General features: G+C 41.5%; 1 protein-coding gene across 1 annotated transcript in view; it reads left to right on the forward strand.

Moving 5' to 3' along the window:
* The first annotated feature begins 1,161 nt into the window (after positions 1-1,161).
* Positions 1,162-25,260, forward strand: part of esrrga (estrogen-related receptor gamma a) — a 149,251-nt gene continuing 125,152 nt past the window's right edge. Inside the window, exon 1 of the mRNA XM_069173538.1 lies at positions 1,162-1,393. The gene's annotated coding sequence lies outside the window, so the exon portion shown is untranslated. The remainder of the gene's footprint in view (positions 1,394-25,260) is intronic.

Here is a 25,260-nt window from a genome sequence, read left to right on the forward strand (position 1 = left end):
TCCTTATCTTAGATCTTACATCAGATAAAAATTCACATATGCATTTTTAATATTTAAAATCAAGAGGATAAAACATTAAAGTAAATACATGCACATTGTTACAAGCACTACCGAAACAACAAGTATAGTGTTCTCAATAAAAAAAACAAAAACTTTTTTGTTTTGAGGCTGTACTTGCAGTGTTGTTAACCCACTGAGTGTTTATGGAGAGATTGTAAATAGACTGGTGTGCATTGACCTATTTCTGGCATGTACCGAAAACATTATACATGCTCAAATTGTTCTTAATGTTCACTTGTGATGAGCCACTTGTAGAAAGTAATGAACTTTACCTTGCTCTGTCTCTCCTCTCCTCTCCTCTCCTCTCCTCTCCTCTCCTCTCCTCTCCTCTCCTCTCCTTTCCTCAACATAGTTGTTACTCTTAAACTGCTGAATTGGTAACACTGTCAAAAAAGCTGCAAGCAAATGTGGTTGGGAAACTGGACCCCCTCCTCCATAAATAGATGTTTGTTTCTGCTCTCGGTGTTTGTTTGTGTTGCCTCTTTCTGGATCCGGCCTGCAGGGACAATTTTTCAGAAAAGACAGCACGGCTTTAGGGAATACTTAGACTTCCACTTTTTCTACCCCACACCCCCCCACCCACCCACTTCTCCCTTCCCATCTATTTGAGACTCTTCTCTTCTCTTCTCTTCTCTTCTCTTCTCTTCTCTTCTCTTCTCTTCTCTTCTCTTCTCTTCTCTTCTCTTCTCTTCTCTTCTCTTCTCTTCTCTTCTCCACTTCACTTCACTTCACTTCACTTCATCTCATCTTCTTTCCCTGTGGTCTGAATATGTTTTATTTCTATCCGTCTTTCGCTTTTTTTGCGAGGCTGAAACATATGCGATGCTTCCACAGCTTCTGCTGCTGCTTTACAGTAAAGCTGTTTGTTTTTTCTGCAGCGTGACTCTGGCTTACTGTCTGCAGAACGCTGGTATCCTGGAGTGGCACATCAGTTTGGTCAGTTCGCCCAGCAATCCTTCCTCCTCTTCCTCCCTCCCTTCCTCTTTCTCTCACTTCCTTGTTCTCATACTACCCAGCACTTGAAAAAAAGAGAGAAGCTCTGCTTCATGGCGTAGAGAATGAGCTCTGCCTCTCAGCTGCAGACCAAGAGAGGAGAGGAGAGGAGAGAGAAGGGGAAAGACGGAAAAGCAATGAATAAACAGGAGAGGAGAAATGCAGCGACACACTTGCATCTGTTGTGGCAGCGTCCTGCAACCGAGAAGCAAATGAGAGAGTGTGAGAGAGACAGAGAGAGTATGCCAGAGTGAGAGGAGAGAGAGAAAGAGAGGGGATCTCATACAGCCGTGTCCTTGAGAACTGCACCACAACTCTTTGAAGAGAGCCGGGAGACGGTGTGAGTAACGTGCATCTCAGCGGGACATGTGTGTTTTCTGTGTGTGTGTGTTTTCTCTCTCTCTCTCTCTGTGTGTGTGTGTGTGTGTGTGTGTGTGTGTGTGTGTGTGTGTGTGTGTGTGTGTGTGTGTGTGTGTGTGTGTGTGTGTGTGCGCGCGTGCGCGCTTCATGGATGTGGATTTACTGTATTGTATGTGTGTGTGTGTGTGTGTGTGTGTGTGTGTGTGTGTGTGTGTGTAACCTGCTGCTTGCACACCGACCTGCCAAGCTCAGAGTGAAGGGGTTTGGCTGCCGATCTTCTCTGCTATTGTCTGCCTGCCTAAGTGTTGCTGACAGGGGATTATGGCAAATACAAAACGCCGTATGGACCAAAGAAACACAGTGCCAAACTTCATAGACACACGCATGCATGCATGAAGCTCCATGTTGAGAGCTCTGTTTGACTGCACTCGTTTGTGTGCGTGTATTTGTTTGTGTGTGTGTGTGTGTGTGTGTGTGTGTGTGTGTGTGTCCATGCTAGCTGATTTAGTTGTCTGTTTTTACTGTAAAACTTGCAACATCAAACGTTTTTACTTAATGTAAAAGGAAATGTATATTCTTGAATATATCTCTTACCTTCTTTACACGAGTGCATCTTACAGTAGTATTTAAAACACCTGTAACTGCAGAAAAAGTCCATGGTGAGTCAACGTTACAGTCTTTACTCTCTGGGCGACCCGGTGTCTGAGAGTTTAGGGCTAAAATTCCCTTAGTAGCTGAGTCCCTGGTTTGAATCTCTGCTGGCTGGATCTTTGCTGCATGTCATTGTGCTCCTCTCTTTCCCTGCGTTTCCTGTTTATCCATACTGCACTATAAATTAAGGTAAAATACCTGACACCAGGGCCCGGTGTACCATTTAACTATTATTTCATCATCATCATTTCATCATAATTTGCCTTAACAGGACAGTAAAATACAGGAATATGTTTATATACTAATAGGCATCCTGCAAAATTATTTAGCTCACTATCCTAACCCTGCAGCCTGGATGTTTAAACACAAATAAATACTGTGCACCTGCCAAACTTGTACTTCTGTACTTGAAATGGGCCTGTGGTTTGGGGGTTGTGTGTCCGAACCCTGTGAGGTCTCGGGATCAGAGCCAAGTGGTGTGACCCATTGAACTATTTGTAACTAATCATAGGCCACAAGCCACACAGCATGCCGTGGAGCCCAGTCAGGTTACACTCATCAAAATATAATGAGAGTCAACATGTCACTCATGTTTCTGAAGGCATTCTTCAGATGAATGTCATTACTGAAGACGTGTGCCATTTTATTGCACCAAGTGCCAAACATTTGACATCATGAAGTCAGCAGATGAAATACTGCCGCTTGTCACATTTAAAACGAAGTGGAACCAGCTGGAGTATATTTAATACTCCACGTACGATACCATCACACCCTTATCTAAAAATGCTCTGCATGCATCATGTCTTATGAAGCAAAGTAGGCATCATATGTCCAGTATCATCCACTGTGTTTGATCATTTGTAGGAAGATAAGTGTGACCACTGACCATACACCCCAGGTTATATTTGGATATCAAATTTTAGCATACTAAGTACATACGTAGCATACCAAAAGAAGTGTATCATTTCTCTTTCTTGTAGCTCCAGTTATGAAAGATGTAGAACAGGATTCATGTTTCCAGTCAACATGTTTCCAGTCAACATCTGTGATGTATCGTAAATTACATTTGAAGTCTTTGTGCCTTTAAAGGAAACCCCTGTATATATATATATATATATATCAAATACACACACATATATATATATATATATATATTACTGTCAAATGAACTGTGATGAGTATTAATGTTACACTTGACAGCCCTTATGAGTTGCTGTCTGTCACCATAAATTATCAATTTAATACATTGTGTTATTAGAGCACAAGTTTAATATCAATGTTGTTTAATATACTGAACATTATTAAAATACAATCAAATAAAAAAGGAACCTGATTATTTGCTAGCAAATATGTTATCATAAGCAAAATCAGATAAATTATGCTACAGTCATGTTTTTGAATATCTGGTCTTCAGAAATCTGAACTGAAACTGAATGTGTAAGTCGTACAAATTACAGCCGGAACTGATAAGAGAATTTTGGGGTTGGCCCTGGTCCTGATATTAAGGAGTAAAAGAGATTGATGTATCAGCTAAAATTGGTTTTGTATTTGTGTGTCCCTCAAATTTACAAAAAATATGTAATGGAGGCAGGATATTTTACAGTTTATTGACATCAGTCCACCAAAATAGTAAACCTCTCTGGAAATGTAATAATTACGTGTGTGTGTGTGTGTGTGTGTGTGTGTGTGTGTGTGTGTGTGTGTGTGTGTGTGTGTGTATATATGTATGTGTGTATATATATATATATATATATATAAACACATTTTCTTAAACAGTGTTACTAGAACAGTGTATGTCTCCTTTTGTGATAACAACTGAAGTAAAACATACAGAAATAATGTTGTTAGATTACCCTTACAACCACCTCGGCATGTATTTCTTCTAAATAAAAAACAATCAGCTATTTTACGGTATGATTTTAGAACTCAATGTGAAGAGGGGAATTTGTTTTATATCTTAAGTCACTACTTGTTTTATGATGGTTTTCACAGGTAGTCGACAAATTGCACTTATTCAGGCTACTTTAAATAGGTTAGTCTCATGAATTACACTCCACAAGCTAATATATATATGTTCTGTACACGGCAAGTCTTTGGTTATATTTCGTCTGACATGAATTCTTGTTGTTAAGTACACTGTGTATGTGGTATAAATACATATTTCAGTTCAGCATGCTACTATTCACAACCAGTGTGCTCTTAATATGAATGAACTGAGAGGAGTAACAGGCGGAGTAGATGTTGTCCACAGTACTGTATATATTTAGACTTTAGAAACTGTCCCCAGGGTGAGCATGTTAGTGTGCAGTATGTCCTGCATGAGATCGTGAGTGTGTGAGCATGGTTTGCAAATGTGTGTGCTTGTATGTGCACGCAGCATGTTTGTGTGTGGCGCAATGTGTTTTAGGCTGTTCCAGCGAACCAATTGAGGTCAGCCGCTCAATAATTAAAGCATGTCACTGGTTAGTGCAAGAGGTTGGTCGGCCAATCAGAGAGACCGATGTCAGATCAGAGTGAAACGGAGTCAGAGTGGCTGTTAAAAGACAACACAATTGAGGGATAAGCAGAGACACCGCCTACGACGTGGAGAAGGAAAAATGCAAAGTTCAAAGACTGAATGTATGATCTTTTACATTCATATCAGCATTCGTTCAATGTCTTCAGCTCTACTCTCTTGAAAAGCAGCTGGTCAGCTCTTGTACTATGTACCGCTGTGTGTTTCCCATTTTTGTACTTGTTGCAGTATAAATCTGATTGAAGTTTTCCAGCTAGAATATTTTTTTGTTTCATTTTATTACAGTATCTGAAGACTGAGCCCACCTTACAGCACTAACCTGAGTAGAAGAATATCAGGTAAGAGGAGCAGTGCTATTAAATCATAGTTATGAACTGCTTTTATGATTCAATGACCCAATACAGAAGTTGCAATTGTTCATAATTGGTAGAGTACTTTACAAAGTTGTAGGAGGAATCAGGATAAATTTTATATATATTTATATATTCTTTTTTTTTTCCATTCCATTTTAATGCTTCATATATAGTGGTGATTACAGTGGCTTTCCATCTTGCCTTTCTTAAATATGACAGATATTTAAATTGAGGACATTGAGAACATCTTTAAGGACGCATTATTATTAGTGTTTAAGTTTGGCCTTCACTTGGTCAATAGCACAGAGGTGAGACATTGTCTTTCGGTTAAGTTTAAGCCCATAAGTAAACTTCCACAATGCTGCACTTCCCTTGAGCAATACATCAAGAAATTACCAGATGTATGTGATACCCATGTATGTGTACGTATGCGATCCCTATAAAAGGTTAAGTGCATCTTAATCTGCTGTTAGCTTTTGACAGTGAACTCATCACTTGTTATCAGCCATTCAGGGCGCAGCCAGCTCATCAGACCAGTTGCTCAGTTTTATATAATGCAGGTTTTGTCAGGGTCACAATCCAGGGCTCCGAGGTGCTGATTCTGCAACTGTCGGTGGTGCAGGTTTGGGAACTGGTCAACGAACTTGCACCAGTTCCCGCCAGCAGTAACATCTGATGCCAGGTGCAATCTGATGACACATTTTTATTAATCTCACATGTTCGCACCTGTTTTGGAATTTGTGGTTGGGCCTGGGTTGTTGGATTTTTACACCAGTACTGTTTGAGCTATGCATTTTATCTATCATTGATTTTGTCTATTATGGTTGTCATTAGAGCTGGGCGGTATGGACCAAAAGTCATATCCTGATACATTTTGGCTGAGTGGCGATATACGATATATAGCTCAATATTTCTATGAAGTCGGTCGAATATTGATTTGTAAGTCAAAGCTACATGTGAAATGTCACAAGCACTTTTATTAACGCAGATTGTGATCAAAATAAAATACAAAGGCAGTGTTTCCTTCTTGCTTGAAAATATACTGCTGCAAAACAAGTCTTTCTGAGATGCTGCGTCAGTTGTTTTCAACATCAAACAGACTGACGTGCTGCAGGAAGTGTATTGTCTCATTTCCGGTTTATGGCACAGCTGTGTTTTTGCTCTCTTAATGCAGTTCATTTACTCTTTATTTCATCACGGCGGTTTATTACCCGCTGTAAATGTAAACGTACGCCAGTTGTGCTCACGCACTGGCAGCTCACTTCGTCCAGTGACTTTCTCGGGGATCTCAGCTGTTTACGAGCTGTTCAGATCTCTTAGCTATTTTAGCTTAGCAGTTAATGGCGGCTTCTCTCCCTCTCGCTGTCCGGCTCTCTGCTGCTCAGTGTGTCTTATGTTCAGTTATTCTGCCTCCTGTAGTAACAATCCAACATGTAATTAATGTAGTTTGTTTGCTGTGATGAAGGAGAGTCTCAGTGAATTGAAAGCACGACTCCACATCATCGAAGTCAGTGTTATGTCTTTTTAGACGGAACAATAGGTGGCACGTGATGCTAATAGCGAATCTCGATATAAATTCTATTGTTTCCTTCCATATCTCAGGAAGAAAAATAATGATATATGGTCAAGCACTAGTTATCACCTCTTTTAGTGCTCTGGAGTCTATGTAGGAAATAATGACTTTATTTGCTTAGATTACACATTTTAAATCGTTATTCCTTTTCTCCTGCCAGTCTTTGTCTTTGGTTTGTTTTGGTTCTGTCGTTACCTTTTTCATATTCAGATTACAGAGTGCTAATACTCTCAAACCTTGGATTTTGTCTGGAGGTTGTAATCTGATCGTAGACTTGGGTCTGATGTGAGCTTCTATTTATCTGGAAGCCTTTCTGGGTGATGCAAGTTCCTATTAATACTCTATGCAATGGTTGCTGCCAGCCCCCCCCCCCCCCCCCACACACACATAAACACACACACACACACACACACACACACACACACACACACACACACACACACACACACACACACACACACATCTTGGTAACCAGAGACTTGAGGCTTCTCTAATACTAGAGACTGCAGTCCACCTCAGGCCTTGATGATGTAATTGGGACCCCAAATCATTAGAGACATCACTGCAAACAGGAAATTAATTTATGAAGAGTGTCTCTCTTTTGGTAGTGAAGTTAAAGACGGAGACATTGTTTCCAGTTTTTGGTATTTTTGCTCCTCATTGTTGTTTTAAAGGAAAACCAAAAGTATGAAAGTAAAACAATGCTTCTGCCTTGTTTTGCAGTTAATTTATGATACATCAAAAAATTATAGACAATGTCAGACCTGTTTAACTTTTTCCTTTTTCATCCCAGTCACTCAGATAATTTTAGGTCAGGTTTTGCAGTTGTCCGTTGTCCACTTCCGCCTCCTTAGTTCCTCCTTCTTCCCCTCAACCTTTTGTTTCAAGTTGTTGAGTCCGACCACTGGTGTCTCTCTGTTCTCTGTAAGCCTTCTGTATTTACTGTTAATCCTTTTTATGCTTCTCACAGCCAGAAGCCCCAGTGAGATCCTGTAGATTTAGCCAGAGGTTGATCTCATGATTAGTATTCAGCTGTCAGAATACGTCAGTCAACTTTTGGAGGCCCCTCTCAATCCTCACCCTCCTACCATCATTTCCCTATTACAATCCCAATGTATACCTCTGCATTGTAGCGTGTGTGTATGTGTGCGTGCATGCCGCATCAGAATGTATGTAGCTGCATGGTCCTGAAGAGAGAGCCCCACATGCATTAATGTAGATACATGTCCAACCTCCTCCTGATTTCCCAGGAAGTCGCCCTCCATCCTCTTAAATGACATGAAAAGAGCCGGAGAGAGATATATGCATGAATTAATTGGCTTGAATAGAAGTATTTAGAAGCTTAATCCATGGGGATTAACGCAAGCAGCCCTCTCCGGATTTAAGCTTCTATGCATTTTCAGCAGAGGATTGTTTTATTTCACTCCATCCTCCTCCTTCTCACATGCCACCACCTTTAGTTCTTAGTCAGTGAGCCTCTAAAAAGCTGTCAAGTGTAGGATTAGCAATGTAAAAAACCACTACATAGCTAATTGCCCCAAAAACCTTTTAAAAATATCATGATTTTTATTGTGACACATTGTTTAAACTCCAGCTGGTTTGCTTTTGTTTAGTTGCGTCTTTCCGCCTCCTACACACAAAGATATTGCCGTTATTAAAAGATTAGCATGGCTACTAGATAGATAATTGTCATTATAAATTTTAAGAACGGGGACGTATTGCATTGATTTACAAAGTGTTGTGCTTAGTTAGTGTTCCTGTGTGCACCTGGTGGGATTTTGTACCAACTGAGCTTTTAACACTGAGTAGAAACCAATAGATAAAGGAGGGGATATGCTCAAAATTAATGACAAGTTTAGCTGTTCCAAACTGCCACACTGAAAGGCAGTTAAAAGCCTATTGAAGAGAGGGGGAGATTCAGTAATTATTTAAACTGGGACAACGGATCACAATTTTGGAAAATCGTTTTCTGAAGGCATTTACAGTTCAAACATGACAGAATTTGTCACTTTCACACCAGCCATTGTGTAAATGTCCAATTTATACAATTACATACATTGATCATCAGCCCCCCAATTCTGACGTTGGAAAAGTATGGAGGGGAAGGGTTTTCAGACTCTGTTTGAATAGCACTGAAGTTGACACTTTGAAGAGTCACTCCAGTAATTTAGCACTGGATTTAAATTTAGGGAACACACAAGAGACAAAATGAAATACGAATGTTTATGTCTAGGATATCCTGACATTTAGTCCAGATGGGTCAGGCTCCAAAATCACTGCACCCCACATTTACCACAATGCAATTTAAATGCATCTTTAACTTTTCAGTATTAAAGGAATAGTCTCCGGTGTAAAGATGGTCTTTGTACAAAAGTGTCTATGCACTTTATAGGTTCAAAGATTTTTGAAATTGGTGCAACATGACCAGGGAAAACAAACAAAAAATAGGCTTCAGTCTTCATTTTCACTCAAAATGCGGTAGTCCTACAAATCCCAGAATGCACTGCACTCGTTGCGTTCTCTTGCAGCCGCCCCTACGTCGTTTCTATTGGATAAGCTTGAACGGAGGTCCCGGTCACCTGCATCTACACCGGGGTGTTAGCAAGTGAGCAGCCACCCGTTTATTAACAAAACTTTTTGGTCGCAATGGTTTCGGGTTGCATTGTTCCCGGGTCCCGAGCGCTGTAAACAAATGGCGGCACGGTGAAATAAACAAGGGCGGCACGGTGGTGCAGTGGTTAGCATTGTCGCCTCACAGCAAAAAGTTTCCGGGTTCGAATCCGGTCCTGGCCCTTTCTGTGCGGAGTTTGCATGTTCTCCCTGTGCTTGCGTGGGTTCTCTCCGGGTTCTCCGGCTTCCTCCCATCATCCAAAAACATGCACCTCAGGTCAGGTTACCTGGCGCCGTGCTAGTGGCAGCCTGTTGCAGCAGCTCCCCCCTGAGAGCACCCCCTGCTGTAGCGAAGAAATTTCCCCTCGGGGATTAATAAAGTGAAAAAAATAAATAAAATAAATACAAATGACCTCACACATGGAGTGAACACGGCGGTTGAAAGTATAAGTTTGTATTTCAAACCGGAGGAGTAAGAACACAACAACTTGGACCAAACCGAGTACGTAAAGAGGAAATAAGTGGAAGATACCGCCGGTCCATCTACGAACCAGGACTGTTCTCTGCATCCTCTCCGACCCAAAACATGCCAAACGCAGGTGAGAATGTCGCCACCACCTACCGTTACTACGATGTTATGTTAGCAGGTAAAGTACACGATACTCACTGATACTGTAAGTTGCAGGAATTGCTTGCAGCTGAAACTGCTGCAGTGACATAATCAGTCTCTGCACAGCGTCTCCCTCATTATCTTACTGTTTCAATACTACAACCACATGTCAGCCAGAGGGAGAGGGGACACAGAACATATGTTGTACTGTTACACTGCACATCAGTACAATGTTATTTATTACGTCAACAAGTTGGAATACTTATATTATCTTGACAATTCATTTGGTCAAATAAAAAAATCTTCATTGCGAATGATATGATACAGTACACTCCTGTCGTAAAGGTGAAAATGTTTCTCATTAGAGACTTGTGGGCCTTTTAAAGTGTTCCCTAATTGTTATTGTTACTGATTTTTTTGGGCCCCAAAATTAAGAGTCATTTCATAAATGATTATACAGAGTTTAACATTCCAACTCAGAACATTTTTTATTTCCTTCCTCTTGCAGGAGAACCATGTTTTACACCAGTTTATTGTGATTTTCAATCCACACACCACAGAGTTCATCTGAAGCAATGAGAGGCGACCGAACCCAAACGTTCCCTACGAGACACTGGTGTCATCACCTGCCTGCGCTGCCAGCCAACACTGAACCGATACCAGAACCTTCAAAAAGAGCTGCAACAACACACTTCAACAGCTGCTGCTGAAGCACACTTCTGGGTGTTAAAGTGGATGGTGCATTGATGCTTGACTTTGTGCTGATTCAGATTAAAATTTCCCAATTGACACATTTTCAATATGCTTTAATTACCATCTATGTTATTGCTTTCTGAGCTCTGTGTTTTGCAAAAATTAATCACTGGGATAAATTACAAACTGAAGTACTGTCATGATGATAACTCCTGGAAACAACTGCAACTATTATACTGATATAAAACAAATACTTTTTTTTGTATTGGTTGGTCTATAAATCAGTAGTTTAGCAATTCTATGTTGTTATTCACTTTCTTCCTCAGATTAAAAAAAAACTTTTATAAAGAACTATATTGTAGAAGCACATGGGCTATTATAACATATTATGTTAAAGTAGTCATATAGGTGCAGAATGAATCAAAGGCAGAAATGTCTGTCTGCAAAAACAATCTATTTTAAGAGGGTCAAACCTCATATTCTCTGCTGCTTCCAGTAGCATGTCCTGAAGAATGAATGGGATATAGAACAAACTAAAACCAGCAAAATCAAAGCTTTATTCACAAAATTTCTCTAAAGATACTTACGAGTAAACTTTCCCATTCAAACGATTGTGTGACATGAATAGTATGATCTCTCACCTGATGAAAATTTGAACAATGTTGAAGAATACTTTAAAGTTATAGTTCATCTAGGGCATCTACTGTTTCTCAGTCTGTGGTGCGGTCCGTTAGTGATGGAAACTTCACTCTGGTGGTCTGCAGTACCGTGGCTGGCAAAACAAGACGGTCGTCCTTTCCCAGTCTCTCCCTGCAGAAATCCAAGAAACAGCAACAGGCTGTCAGGCCATACTGTCTGCAAAAAAAAGAAACTTAGCGAGTCAAGCTTTTTTACAGCTCACAGAAAACGTGATAAAAAGTGCTTCAGAGTAATGCACATAATGTAAAGAACAAACATTTGATGACTACTGGGCATCCAGCCGCGAAATCAAAGGCTGTCCGTTTGAGTGGACATGTAATCAAAGGAGACTAAACTATCCCTGCTAAACTATAAAAATTATAGAGAATATCGTGCCACATTTTGTAGGCAAAAAAAAAACTGTCGTGGCTGCACCTACTGTGTGGTCAGACGTCCGTTTCGCCGCGCTGGCTTCGCTATTTCACAGCAGCACGGCAACTGTAGTTCGGTGTCCATTGGTGCACATTTCCTGCAGCGGCTCCACCTGTTGTACCCGACCCGGTCAGCGACCGGTACCGGGCCCGGTTCGCTCTGTGCCGCTTCCGTTGCATGGTGCTCGGCCTTCGCTCTCGACTGTGGCGGCCTCTTTCTCCTCCGGACGCCGGAGCTCCTCCGCACTACATTCCAGCTGATATAAGTGGCCCTGAATGTCTGAATCCAGCATTACACTGTTAAAATGGTTGTCGTGCATATTAACGTAACTTTCTGCCGTAGTCCTCCGGTTTGTGTATGTGAGCATGGCGGACGGGCTGTTTTGAGTTTGGAGCGGTGAGGACAGAACCTGCCTCTCCTCGGCACTGACTGGCTGCAGACACCCTGGAAATAAACAGTCTGTAGTTTCTACCCCGGCTCCAAAAGTCCGTCAGACGGCCTTTGGTGGACTTTTACCGGTGGTCGCGCAGGGAGCTCTTGCAGCTAGCTACATTGTCGGAAATTTCATGCGTGTCATAGACTCCTACTGGTGATTTTGTATTGATACAAATCTGGTTGAAAATCAGCGAACTGCTCTTTTAACACTTTGTAGAGCACCTTTCTGAGTCACAGAGTCTTGTGTAAGTTATCAAGAGCAAACTGAACATGTCCCTTTAGTTGTTCTAACAGAGCCATGGCTTCAGTAGCCCCATGTTTCTTAAGATCTCTGTTTATTTCCTGGAGACAGTAATATGTTTTGTGGTTGATTGCAAAACAAACTTAGGAACTATGAACTATAATTACAAAAATGTACTGGTTTCTTCTACAGCCGATCTACTGCTATCCTTTTTTAACAGACAAATGTCCACTCTTGTCTCCTTTTCCCTCATCTCCTTTCCTCTCTGTCCTTTTACCTGCACTTTCCTCGTCTCCCTCTCACCTCCTCCTTCCATCCTCACTCTCGCCTTTTCTCTGCACCTGGCTCTCTCTCACCAACTACTTCTCCCCCACTCTCCTCTTTTTCCACATAGTGCTCCTTTATCCTCTTTTAGCCTTGCTCCTCCCGCCTCCTCCCTCCTTCATTTATAGGCTTTTCACTGTGAGTCTATGAGATACTGAGCAGATCAATGCCTATAGATTGGCTCATTGGAAGCCATTAGTTATGGGTTTTTATAAAGCTAGTCATTATTGTGCTTAATCTTGCAGAAAATTAAATTTAGAGTTGTGTACAGTGTTTTGGTTAAAAGTTGTTGATCCCCCCCCCCTCACTCACTTACCAGCTGCTATTTTTCTCGCCTCTTTTGCATTTATTATGGTGTGTGTGTGTGTGTGTGTGTGTGTGTGTGTGTGTGTGTATGCTTGTACGTGTATGTGTATGTGTATGTGTGTGTAAGTGCAAGTGTGAGGCACACTAGTGTCACTGTTAATAAGCCATCGTGCACCCTGGTCATGCCAAAAAACCCTTCAAGAAAACTGCCCATGCAACAACATGGCTTGGCCACAGTACTGCACACGTACTGCAGTTTTTTTCTTTAGGGTTGGCAAATTTCTCTATTGTCAGAGCCGCTATATTCAATGGCTTTAATAACTTTAAAAGTGATGGGGGTGTCATTTTTTTTCCGCCCTGTCACTTCGCTTTTGTTTTTTAAAAAGCATTGTGGCTCCAGCCTGGTCCACCTTTTAAATTTCAGGATTAGTCATGAACCCTTGGGCAGCTGCCCCCTCTTCTCTCCTCGTGCTTTTTTCTCCTGCCAGACATTCCCCACATTGTTACTTTTACCCCTCTTCACACTTAGATAGATTCATCAACCCCTACAACTTCCCTCTATCCCCTTCTCTTTCATACCTTGTCCTGTCTTTCATCCTCTCTGTCTTGTCTCCCATCACTCTGTCCTGTGTTTCATACCTTGTCTTTCCCTGTTCAAATTCCCAAAACCTTCTTTTTTTTTTTACTCCCTTTCACCCAACTCTTCCCCTCCCGCTTCCATGCGTTCTCCTCCTTCACTTCACTGTCCTCAACAGCTCTCCTGCTTCCCCTCTTGTCTCTCTTTCCTCATCCCCGGCCCTCTTGTCTTCCCTCTTTGCCCTCCCACACACCCACATCCTCTCTAACTAAACAATAGATGCCTTGAGCTCTGAAAGATCACTTCCCATCCCAGCCCAACACCGTCAACACTGCCCCCCCCCTCTCCCACCCCATGATGATATGCAGAGTAGGGCAGCAGCCTTCTTTTGTTTAGCTTAGCGCAAATGAAAATTGCTAATCAATTTTTACCCCCTCTTATTTCATGGCGTATAGTTCCTGCCCCTCCCCTACCAGCTGTCATTGTGTGGTTGTGGCGCAGGGCTGAAAGCTTCATTAGCAGGAGGACAGCATGTTTTGCCCCTCAGCGCTGTATTCATGGAATTACTAAAGATAGGACATTGCCTGGTGTTACTCCGAGAATTAGTGCAAATAGACATTTCCTTGTGTCTCGCGATCATCTTTTTTTGACCGAAGCATTGCACAAATTTTGTGATAATTTTATTATGATAACCAATGCTTTTCGCGGCATCAGTTTAATTAGTGAAGCCATTTTTTTGCACTCTAGCCATGCCCATTGTAAATTATTAGAAGCTTACATAACTAAGCAAAATCTAAATTTAAGTCATCCAGTGATAGAGTGCAGTCTAGAGACAAGTCTTGATTAATCTCGTGTGAAGACATCAGCAGCAAATACGTAATTTATATGAGATTCTTTTGTCCGTACTGGATTAATTTCAGCACTTCAAAGTGTTAAATCAAGCAGATCAAAGTTTCAGCTCACTTCTTTTTTTCCCGTTACCCTGTTGTCTCCTGTCTGTCTTTCTCATTCCCTTTTCTGTTCACTCTCTCTTTGCTTCACTCTGTGCTGCCCACTGAATACCTTTATTCTAGAGTGCTGGACTATGCAACATAAAAAAGTAAAAATATCCAGAAAATGAAAGCCTTTCTGTTCTGCAAGAAGAGTCGAGCCTTGCCCAGTAGAAATTGCTAGTGTGTGCATCACAAACTATGCAACCACAGAGTGAACATATCCAGCAATGGGCCTTCGCTGATGCTTTCCTTTTTTTCCCTGAATGGTGATTGACACCAGCTACAGAATTAGACAAAGGTGACCTCGTTTTCCTGGAGGAATACATAATTCCCTGTGGGCGGGTGCACCTACAGGACCATGACCGAAGAAAACAAAAGGCAACAGAAACACGCATGTTTTTAATATTAACCAGTGTTAAGGTTGCATGTTTTTTGTTGCTACTTTGGTTCTCACAGTCCTGATCAGGTCTCTCAAAGTGTCAGCATAGCCAGATGGGAAAAATGGCAGAGAAAAGCGCATCCATGTGTTGATGTCCCAGCTACTGATGCTGCTGTATATTCAACCCCTGATTAGCCAGTATTTGGCACTGATTGTGTGCCTTTTTACCCAAATAATAATTAGGAAATGTTTTGAATGTAAATACAGTCATTATTAGTACATGATTATTTAGAGGGAGCCATGACAAAGAATGCTGCTTCTTGGCCGGTTGTGACTGAGCACTTCCAGCATAGCTCACGATTGCCTCCTCAGCATTAGAGTGGGTAAGCTAGATGCAGCTAATGCAGGTATAAAGTGCACAGGTCAGAGGTCACAGGATGGCCAGTGGTAATGGGATGGAATGAGAGAGATAGGTGGGACTCTTCATTCTCTAGTGCTGCACATTGGATACTGATCTGACACAGCCATCCTCTCCTCCTTCTTTCCCTCTGTACTCATCTGCCAAACCACTTGCCATTTGATTATAAAAGAAATGGCAAGAAAAGAGAGAAAAACAAACTGTTCAACCTAACATACTCAGGTGTTGTGTGGCTGTTTGTATGTATGTGCAGGCTGCCCTAGTTTAAGCTGTCTGTCTGTTTGAAAGTGATAAGGGTCTCACAGGCTCTTCTGTCTACTGTGAGACACAGTTGCCACCCCTCTGAGAGAGAATATTTTCCATTGCCACCTAGGGCCAAGCTCAAATCAACTTAAACCAACACTTAATTTCACAGTGTTGTACTAGTAGTGAAACCCCATGTCAAGTCTCTTGATCTTTGACACCACCAGAGAATTTGTTTATCCCTCAGCTTACTTTTTTTTTTTTTTTATACCTCATATCAATGTAAAGCTGGTTTCCCAATCATGGCAAGGTTTTGAAGGAGGTGAAACTGTAGTTTTGGCACAAGGATCTACAGCAAGCTTGTTTTCTCAGTCCTGTTCAGTTTGAAACAAAACCGACACACAACAAAGCAGTTTAAACAGTCGTTTTCGTTTACATCGTCGTAGCTTCCTCAGTTCATTCTTTGTCCTTTAGAACCATAATTAGGATTTTTGCCATTCCCATAATTTCCATATCATACCCTATCAAAAATATTGATGACTACAATGTCTGTTCTTTCTCCACCTCCATCATGTTCTTGACCCTAAGTACTGGTGTCAGGATTTTCCTCTCTCTATCTCTCCCTCCGCGGGTTGACCGTAGTTTTTCCATCCCCTTTTATTAATAGCCCAGGGATCTGTTTGTCACCTCACTCTCCGGTGTCTGGTTGCGTCTTGGGTGCTATTAATAACACCAGTGAGTACAAATGTATTGATACCTTCAATCCGGGGATAAGAAGGCATGACTACCTTAATTCTTTTTAAATGTCTCTCGGTCACAGACACCAAAGTGTCCGTCCGGCGTATGCTTGTGTGTGTGTGTGCGTGGATCAGTGTGTAAGTGGTAATCCAAGGCACTGATGGTCGCTCGTGGCTTTTCTCCTGAGATGAGTATCATGTAGCAGCCTTAGTATTTTCATTGAAACAAGATCATACCCACCAATCACATGTATTAACATGTAAGTACCAATGTCAAGTACAGACCCGCTGTAGAGCATATAGGGAGAGTGGGCATATTCAATCAACAGTGTCATTATAATGTATACTTTTTTTTTACACAAAACACGCAGCTGTTTTTATAGGTGGTAATGGTGCAGGTAATTCTCTCTTCTTATGAGCTTTGGGTGTTGAGAGTGGCATGGAAACAAAAAGGGGTGACCCTCTTGCCCATGAGAACACAGGACTTACTACTTGACTCTTACTAGTCAGTGTTTCTGTACCTGACACACAACTTTGTCAGTTGAATCGGATTTGGCAGTTCAAAATGAAGGTTCAACTATTCGTTCCTATTATTCAACTACTCTTCATTTTTCATACACGCATCTAGAAATCGGAAAATCTGCAGCGCTTTCTTCTTTTGTGTCAGAGTCTGACTGTTGCCCAGGCCTGTTGTCACCCCTGTCCACACCCACAGACCTTCCCTGGTGGAGGCTGTAGCCTGTGGGAACCAGCGTTTGTCCTTGCAAGACAGGAAAACGCCCCCCCTAGTCAACGAGAGGTGTCCCACACCACTTCATGCTTGCTCTCACTAGCCTGCTCTGAGGGCTGACCGGCTTGACGTTGGCATGCGTGCTCAGGCTGGTGTGGGGTCCCTGCCCAGTGACACTCAGGCCTTGCCTGCCTGCGGTAGTCGCCATGGTTTCCCTCCTTGCTGCTCGACTTGAAGAATCTTAGTCGACTAGAGGGTGTCTGACAGGTGATTAGACTCTTTCACTTTCATGGGTCAGCCCTGCCAGGCAGTTATGTAAAATGAAACATTTTGCCCTTCCCATGTTGCCTCCACTATCCTCTTTTCCCCCATGTTCGTCCAAGTGATACATCAGGTCAGGCCCGCTGATATGCAAGACCATCTTTGAACAGTGGCAAGGCTTACATCCCCTCCCAATGGACCACCAATTATGGGAAGACTGAAGTGACTGAAGATGTGGTTTAAAGCTCCAGAAAATTTTAAAGTCCAACACTTGGAGTTTTGATTGTTGTTGTGACATTTATAGCTTTGTTTATTTGTATCACATTGTGTGTAAAACCAAAGCCATCAGAGCTTACAGGAACTGTTGAGAGCAGGTCTCATAGACACTTCTTTTCCACTGTCTCTTTCTGGTGTGTCTCTAACATGCAGTAGACTTTGACAGCTCACCAACTCAATTAAATTATGCTTTGCTCTTTGCCAGTCACTGACCATTTAGTCCCCTTAGTCTAAAACAGAGAGAGGAATTTTAAACAGTAAAACAAGGAGAGAATAGAGACATTTTTGGTATGCCATTCTCTGCTTCATCTCACCATTCCCTCACTCAGCATCTCTCTTCCAGTGAGAGAAAGAGAGCATGTGCTGCAGTGGGTTTTGAGCCCAGTGGAAAAGCAGGAAGAGTTGCTAATCCGCATGGCTGGCCGAGCAGAAAGGCCATTCATATTTATAGCTGACTGAATCACATTCTGTCATACAGATGTCCAGTACTAAGACCAGGAACAAGAATAACTCTAGAACAAGATAGAAGTGTGGGTCTAAAGGAAAACTCAGACCAGAGACATATTAATAGCCTGCTGAGTCATCCTTTGATACAGATGACACCATGAGAAGAAGGAAAACTCCAAAATTAAACACAAATAAGATGTGTCAGTTGGCTAAAAGTAGCATCATAATCTGCTGAGTCACTAGGTCATACTGCGCAATCCCTCTGGAAACGGAATCATAAATCATATAAGTATTTATGATGGTACCACATAAGTTAAAGTAAGGTTTTAAATCTCGAAAACTTTGTTAGAGAGAGGGAACCTTGTGATTGGCTAAGATCCCTGTCAATCAAGTGACATGCTCCAAAATATATTTCTTTTTAAACAGTAGTATTCAAAATGATTAATAACACTCATTAGAATAATTACAATACCGTGTTAAGACTGATGTATCATGAAAAAAATAAGATTACAATCTTAGATTACAGCCACAGTTTCCTTTGAGTTAGTTTACAGTCAATCATGGCTACTAGAGACAACTTTAATGAGTGTCACTGGCTGTATCACTCAGCATTGATGGTTTCTGCTTTATAGAAACTAGAGATAAGAATTTCAATCAAAACGACTATTTTGAAATTCGCTCTGCGCTGTTCGATTTTTCTTCAAATACCGGTCGCTGCTCCACTCTGCCTGGCTTGGCTTCTATGCTGGCTTTACCTGCATGGTTGTGACCGCACCTCATTATTATTTATGTTTTGAAGAAGTTCCACACAGAACTTTCTGACAGCTATAGTTGTCTTTGCATGTTTCTCCATGTTCGCACCGGGAAATCTTAATACCAGGACAGATTCACCTCCAAACCTCCGGACCCCTGAAAGCAGTGTGTTCTTCTTCTTCCCCCCATGTTATTTAATGCGGCTGGCAGGCAGCTTTTAGCCGCATTACCGCCACCTTCTGACGGGAGTAACGCATTACGACCAGACGCCGGTACAAATTGCAAATAAGGAAGAACGAAAGTCGCATGTACTAATCGATTTTGGAGATTAAAACGAATATTAGAAATCCGGGACCCGTCCCAAATAGAAACGTGACTTTTGGTTGATGCTGACCGCTTTCAGTCCTATTCTCCCCAAATACACGACAAGGCTGAGTCTAAGGACAGGGTGCTGTTGTAGGTCGCCAGCCATCGGAAAGGTAAAGAGATATTTTTAAGCTGCTGCATCACGCTGATCCAGAGGTAAGACAGGAATAACTAGAACTGGACAGCAATAGATGGTCTAAAAGTGAACTGAGGCTGTGAGTGGTTATTTATAGTGTCAAGGGTCACATTATGTCACTCCAGGTCTGTGCCAAACAGTCAGAAATCATGGGGGAAAAAATGTGTTAAAGGGACAGCAACATTTTTATACACATCTTTATAACCTAATTATTATTTCAGGCGCCGATTTTGCTGTTATAGTAAGTACACCTACATGTAAGATCAAAACTTAATTTCATGTAGACTGATATGTAATCGTTTATTAAAGAGTGTGCGTGTTTTGTGTTTGTGTGCGCACGTTCCCTCCTGCCACCATATTAGTCAGATGAGGTATTTTTGGAGAACAGACTGTTCACTCTCAGTGTGACTCCAGCCAGCATACCATTTTCATGAATCATACCACTGACCGAGATACCTTGGTGTTTCGGCCCATACTCGTACAAGGATGTATAATTACACATGGGAACCACGTGCTTGTGGACTGAACACACAAGCTCACTGAACACGTAAACATACCTTCACACAAATGGCTGGACTTAGACTCATTATCACACACTTGCGCGGGCAGACGTGGACATCAGAGGCTCCAGACAGATGTAGAAGGCAGCTACCTCCTCCAAGGAAGGGTTTGTTCAGGCAGCAGGCTTAAAAGACTGGTGATGCGTGCTAATGTGCGATAATTGCAGTATTGAACAAACCTTTTTTTTTTCTTTCTTTCTTCTTTAGACGCCTTGGAAAAACACATTTTTGTTATGCATCAAAACTCAATGAAATTTAAAGGGAAACACCCAAAACGTATCATTCATCATTGCACTCACCTTCAGCAGACTTGGGATCCATCCATCCATTATCTATACCCACTTTATCCTGAACAGGCTGGAGCCCATCCTAGCGGATAGGCTGAAGGCAGGGTTCACTCTGGACAGGTTGCCAGTCCATCACAGGGCCAACACAGAGACAGACCGAAGCAAAGACCATTCGCGCTCTCAGTCACACCTAAGGGCAATTTATAGAATCACCAATTAAGCAGACATGCACGTTTTTTTTTGGATGGTGGGAAGAAGCCGGTGTACCCGGAGAGAAGCCACGAAGGCACAGGGAGAACATGCAAACTCCACACAGAAAGGCCCGGAATCGAACCCGGAACCTTTTCGCTGCGAGGCAACACCACTGTGCCGCCCCACACTCGGGATGTTGCTGTAAAAAGATGTTCTTTTTAAAGAACTGTGGCCCATGTGCTCAGTTGCAATTTACATTCGTTATACATGAATCTTTGTATTGTTTTCACAGTGAATCAAGAATGAAAATATTGATTGAAACCCCACTGAAGAAAAATAGTAGAATGCGCTCGCCTCCTTCATTTGACATGAAGAATCTACAATCTGTAGCTGTTAGTGTAAAGACAAAATAAAGCTCATTGCAGTTACTTTGATAAATTAGATGTTTACATGAGTGATGACTGATTTTAACAAACCTTTTTCACGGCAGACAGATTGACATTTTATTGTCGGGTAAACACAGGTGGATTATTGATGGCTATTTTACACTTAGGGGAGGTCCTGCTTTTGTGCATGATGGTTCACTGTCATGGCTGACTGGGACACTTAATGGAAGTAAGCTATCATTAATACACCTGAGCATTATCTACTGTGAGAAATCAAAATGTCAGCGATGGGGCGAAAAAAGGTCTATTCTGACCTTCATCATGGTTCATCATTTTGATCCTAATGTAAAGAAACAGCCACAACGTTAACTTGCATTAAAGGCACAGTGTGACTTTCCATCATGAATAGTTTTTTTCTCACAACAAAAAAGTCTCTGAAGAGTTTTGCCCCACAACCAATGCATGCTGATAGGCCTGATAACATACTAGTTTTGTATCTTTAAAAACTTAATGAGGTGAGTGAACTCTCAGCAGTTCATTCATCCAACTCATGATCTGAAGTTAAAAAACCTCAAATTAGAACAACTTTTTATTCTAAAGTGCTCCTGACAAAAAAAAAGAAAAAAAAAAAGGAAATGTTAAGCTGAATTAACTTCTTTGTTTGTCCAATATGATTTTTTTTTTCCTTTTGTTTTTTACAGTGTTGGCGCAACTATGTCGACATGTATTGTAGGTCCAATTTGCATAATATTTTTGTCTTAGCGTAATGTGTGCGCGCAAGCTTGAGTTATGGTGGAAGGTCCTAGTTTCAAAGCTGTCATTAATTAAGTGGAAGAGACTACTGTCAGCATTAAAAACAAAGCTGATGGAACAAGAGCACACACACACACACACACACACACACACCAGTGCGAGCACAACTTCAACAGAGGTATCCAACAATGATGCTAAAATAAAGCAACAACAACGTAAAGTTACGCTTTCATAACATATTTGACTGATGTTGTTTACATTATTGTTATTATACCAAGCAAAATGGTGGAGCAGAAGTAAACGTACTAAGAATACCCTTGAGGAACCACATAGACAGAGATTCAATCTCTGTTTTATCTTTCTATGTTTGTCAGAGTTAATCCACGTGATTGTCGGTAATGCGGTTACATGTTGAAATAAATAAGACTAGACTAGATATTCATCGCGCCGTATTTGACAAGTGTGATTTATTTCAATAAAAGGGAGTAAGTGAAGCGGTTCAAGAGGATAACTGCTAACAATACTCGAGAGAAAGAGTCATACATTCACTCAGTTTCTATTTATCTGTCAGCTGTGTTGGCGGAGCCTCCGGAGAGAAGCAAATACACATTCACACATAAACATTTGTACTTCCACTTACGTACAGAACACACTCGGAGGCACAGAGAAGGGCACTCACACACACTAAAATATACAACGCATCAGACAGGACTCGTACACAATCAGTACAGTTATACTCCACATCTATACTTATTTCATGTCTACACTATGTGTGTGTTTGTGTGTGTGTTCCTCCTCCTCTCTCCCTCGAGTATTCTCACCTCCTCAACCTTTCCACCTTTGCCCATTCCCTTCCCGACTGAAACCAGACCGACTCCCTCCTCTCTCTCTTCCTCTCTTTCTCCCATTACTCCCATTGTCTCTTTTTCTTGTTCACTCCACTTTTTTGTCTTATATAGATATTCTCTCTCTTCCTCTGTATTGCGATACCCCCTCACACCACCCCCAGTGACCCTGTCCATGACCGCTGACCTCCGGGGTAAACGCAAGGTCCCACCTCACCAGGAAATAAAGACATTAGCTTCCTCCCACTGTCTGACCCCGCTCACCTGCCTCGTCTTTCCTCACCCCTTCCACCATATCTCTCTCCCTAAATCCCTTCTGTACCACCTCCTGTTCTGTTTGCTTCCCCCAATTCAGACAAAGTCAGACATTTCACTCATCTTTCAATTGATTCTAGAGACATTCAACTAAAGCTGGGAACATGTTTTGAAAAGTTTCTGAAAGATTTAACTTCTGTAATTTCAAACTGAAAGAAATTACCCACAATTGTTTTGCATTTTAATGGTTTGTATTTCTTTTCCTATGATGGGAAGACAGTGTGAGTCGCTTTTTAAATATACTGTCCTAGTTTCATCCATATATTATCCAGTAATGTTGGAGCGCAAACGGGAGACACAGGAAGTTATAGTAACCTTTGGATGTGTATGTTTTTCTCTCTCTGGTAGGATCTTTCATTACTATAAAACTGCACTCTATGGTTTTTCCCTCGAGGGACACTCTGCACCACGGCTCTTCTCTTTCTTTCAGTCTGAAGTCTGAAATCATATCCAGACTTCCCTGTACTTTTTCTTGTTTCCCTGCAAAGCTCAAGAATGTGATTTATGTCAAATGTCTCGCCATCCTCTTTGTTAGCAGATGCTTTGATTGACAAATGGTTTTGGCTATCATAATTTCATTGTTCATGTGCTGTACATCGAAAATGACTTATGAAATGACTTATCATTCTCCAAAATATTATGACGAGAGAGATTAGAGGGTCAATTTTGAGATTCCAACTTTAAGAACAACTTGTTCATGTCTTAAAATCTAGGTTGAACAATTCAAGATATAAAGAGAAACATATTAAAACTGTTTTAGAAGGCTGCAATGTCATACTCGGCATATTCTGCATATATAGCTTCTCGGCTAGCTAGCATCAAACTCTAAATGAGTTGTTAAGGAGGGCAAATGTGCTAAACATTCCCCTGAAAAATACACTTTGAGAAGAGAAACTGTTTTGTGAGGATTGTGTTTTGTGTGCGTGGGGTTGGGGGTATATATTTGCTACTTGTGTATGAGCTACAATGGCTTTGAGCTTCTTTGCATGTGTGTCTGCATCATTAGTGTGTTGGTTTTTCATCCACAGAGTAAAAAAAAAGGTTCCCTTGGGATTACTGTTCTTCTCTCCCTCCTTCCCTTGTTTCTGAAGGAAGGAGAGATGGAGAAAACATTTGTCTAGTGCAGTTGTTCGCAGCAGCAACACAAGTCAAGCATGTCACCTGCGTGTAGCGCTTTGCTTTATGCATATTCATAACTTTTTCCCATCTCAGGATATGGAACATAAACACAGACAGAAAACAGTGCATATACCTCATCTCTTTTCTCACTTCTGTATTCTAAGTCTTTTTCACTTCACACTACGTTTGTTTGAACTTTACAGAAAGTAGGAGAGGTTTAGTAATGCTGGAAAGAAAGTAAAAGATGGGCAGTGGGTGAAAAAATGTAGTGAATCAGAATAGATCTTGTGTGGTTTACTTCTTATATTGTTTTACCGTTACAACTTATTGTTTAAACTCGGACCCGAAATAGCATAGCTTAATTTAGCAAGTGTCAGAGCATCAGAAAGTGCATCGGCCTCCTCTTCGGATCACGTCCTAAACTGTCCTAAACTCCTAAACGTCCTAAACGTCCTAAACTGTCCCCCTCAGTCATATGTTTTTTATGCAGTTAGTAATACTCTTGCCACTTTGTCCTTGCTCTGGTGTCATTATAAAGCAACAAACAGTCTGATGGAGCCCCTTGTGCTGTTCTAGCAGCTAAAACCCAAATTTCTCATTTGAATTAGTTTTTTCCAGCCAAAGCTGCAGTCCAACGAGCTCGTGGAGCAGCCTATATGTTTTTCTCCGAGGCAGTGTGAAGATAAATGCTGTTTAAAAGTCCAGAAAACATGTCAGCTGAAATGCATCATAGTACAACGTATCCATGCTCCGTGCTGGCAATTTCAGGAGGATGAACTGTGTCAGGAGAGCCGGCTGTTAAACATGTTCATTGCTTTCTTTCGAGGTGGGCAGAAAAGATAAACAGTCTGGCAAGAAAAAAAAGTTTTGGCAATCTTAACTTTTAAAGCATTTATTTAAAAGCAAAGCTCTTTAAATGACTCAGCATCGATACGTAGACTTTCTATAGATTGCAACGTTCAATTCAGATGTAATGAAACTAATTGTTTGCTGTTAGTAATACAGCAACTGAAAAACTATGTGCAATGGAAGCCATAAATCCTGTTTTTAAGTTTTGGTCACATGACCATAATCCACACTCGCGGTAAACTGAAAATTAAAATCCATTCCACCCATCAAAGAAGTTTGTATGGACAACGCCCAGACTGAGAGCCACTAGGCATGCTGCCGTGCGACACTTCGCAGCACTGTCCTATTTCCAGCGTCACCGCACCTGAAAAAAACGTCCCCCCCCCCCCCGAAACAAAAGTCTTTTTTGTACTTGCCGGCTCCCGTAGTGGTTCATCTTCCACTGTGCTCCTGAGTAGCTCCACTTTTCTCACCTCTTTCTGTTCAATGGATGAGGAGAGATTAGCTGTCGAGGTCGAGAAATATCCTGAGCTGTACGACCTTCTGTGCCATTTTTTTCAAGGACAATGGGCAACCTATCCATTATTTCATGTTTTCCAGGCTGTGTGGTTTCACGTGTTGCTGCTCGACGCATCCTATTGGTTCTTGGGGCAGCAGTTAAGGCGCGGCACGTGATGCGCTGCGACACTTGTATGTTTTGTTTTTTCTTCCAAAACCAAGGGTTCCCCATAATATCTAAGATTCTGTAGTCATTTAATAAAAACCTTCAATATTTTCTTTTGTCATGTAAAAGTTATCCACCCAT

This window comes from Embiotoca jacksoni, unplaced genomic scaffold (genome assembly GCF_022577435.1).
Source record: "Embiotoca jacksoni isolate LCO1_2020_lvr unplaced genomic scaffold, fEmbJac1.0.p SCAF_6, whole genome shotgun sequence".
Classification (NCBI taxonomy): domain Eukaryota; kingdom Metazoa; phylum Chordata; class Actinopteri; family Embiotocidae; genus Embiotoca; species Embiotoca jacksoni.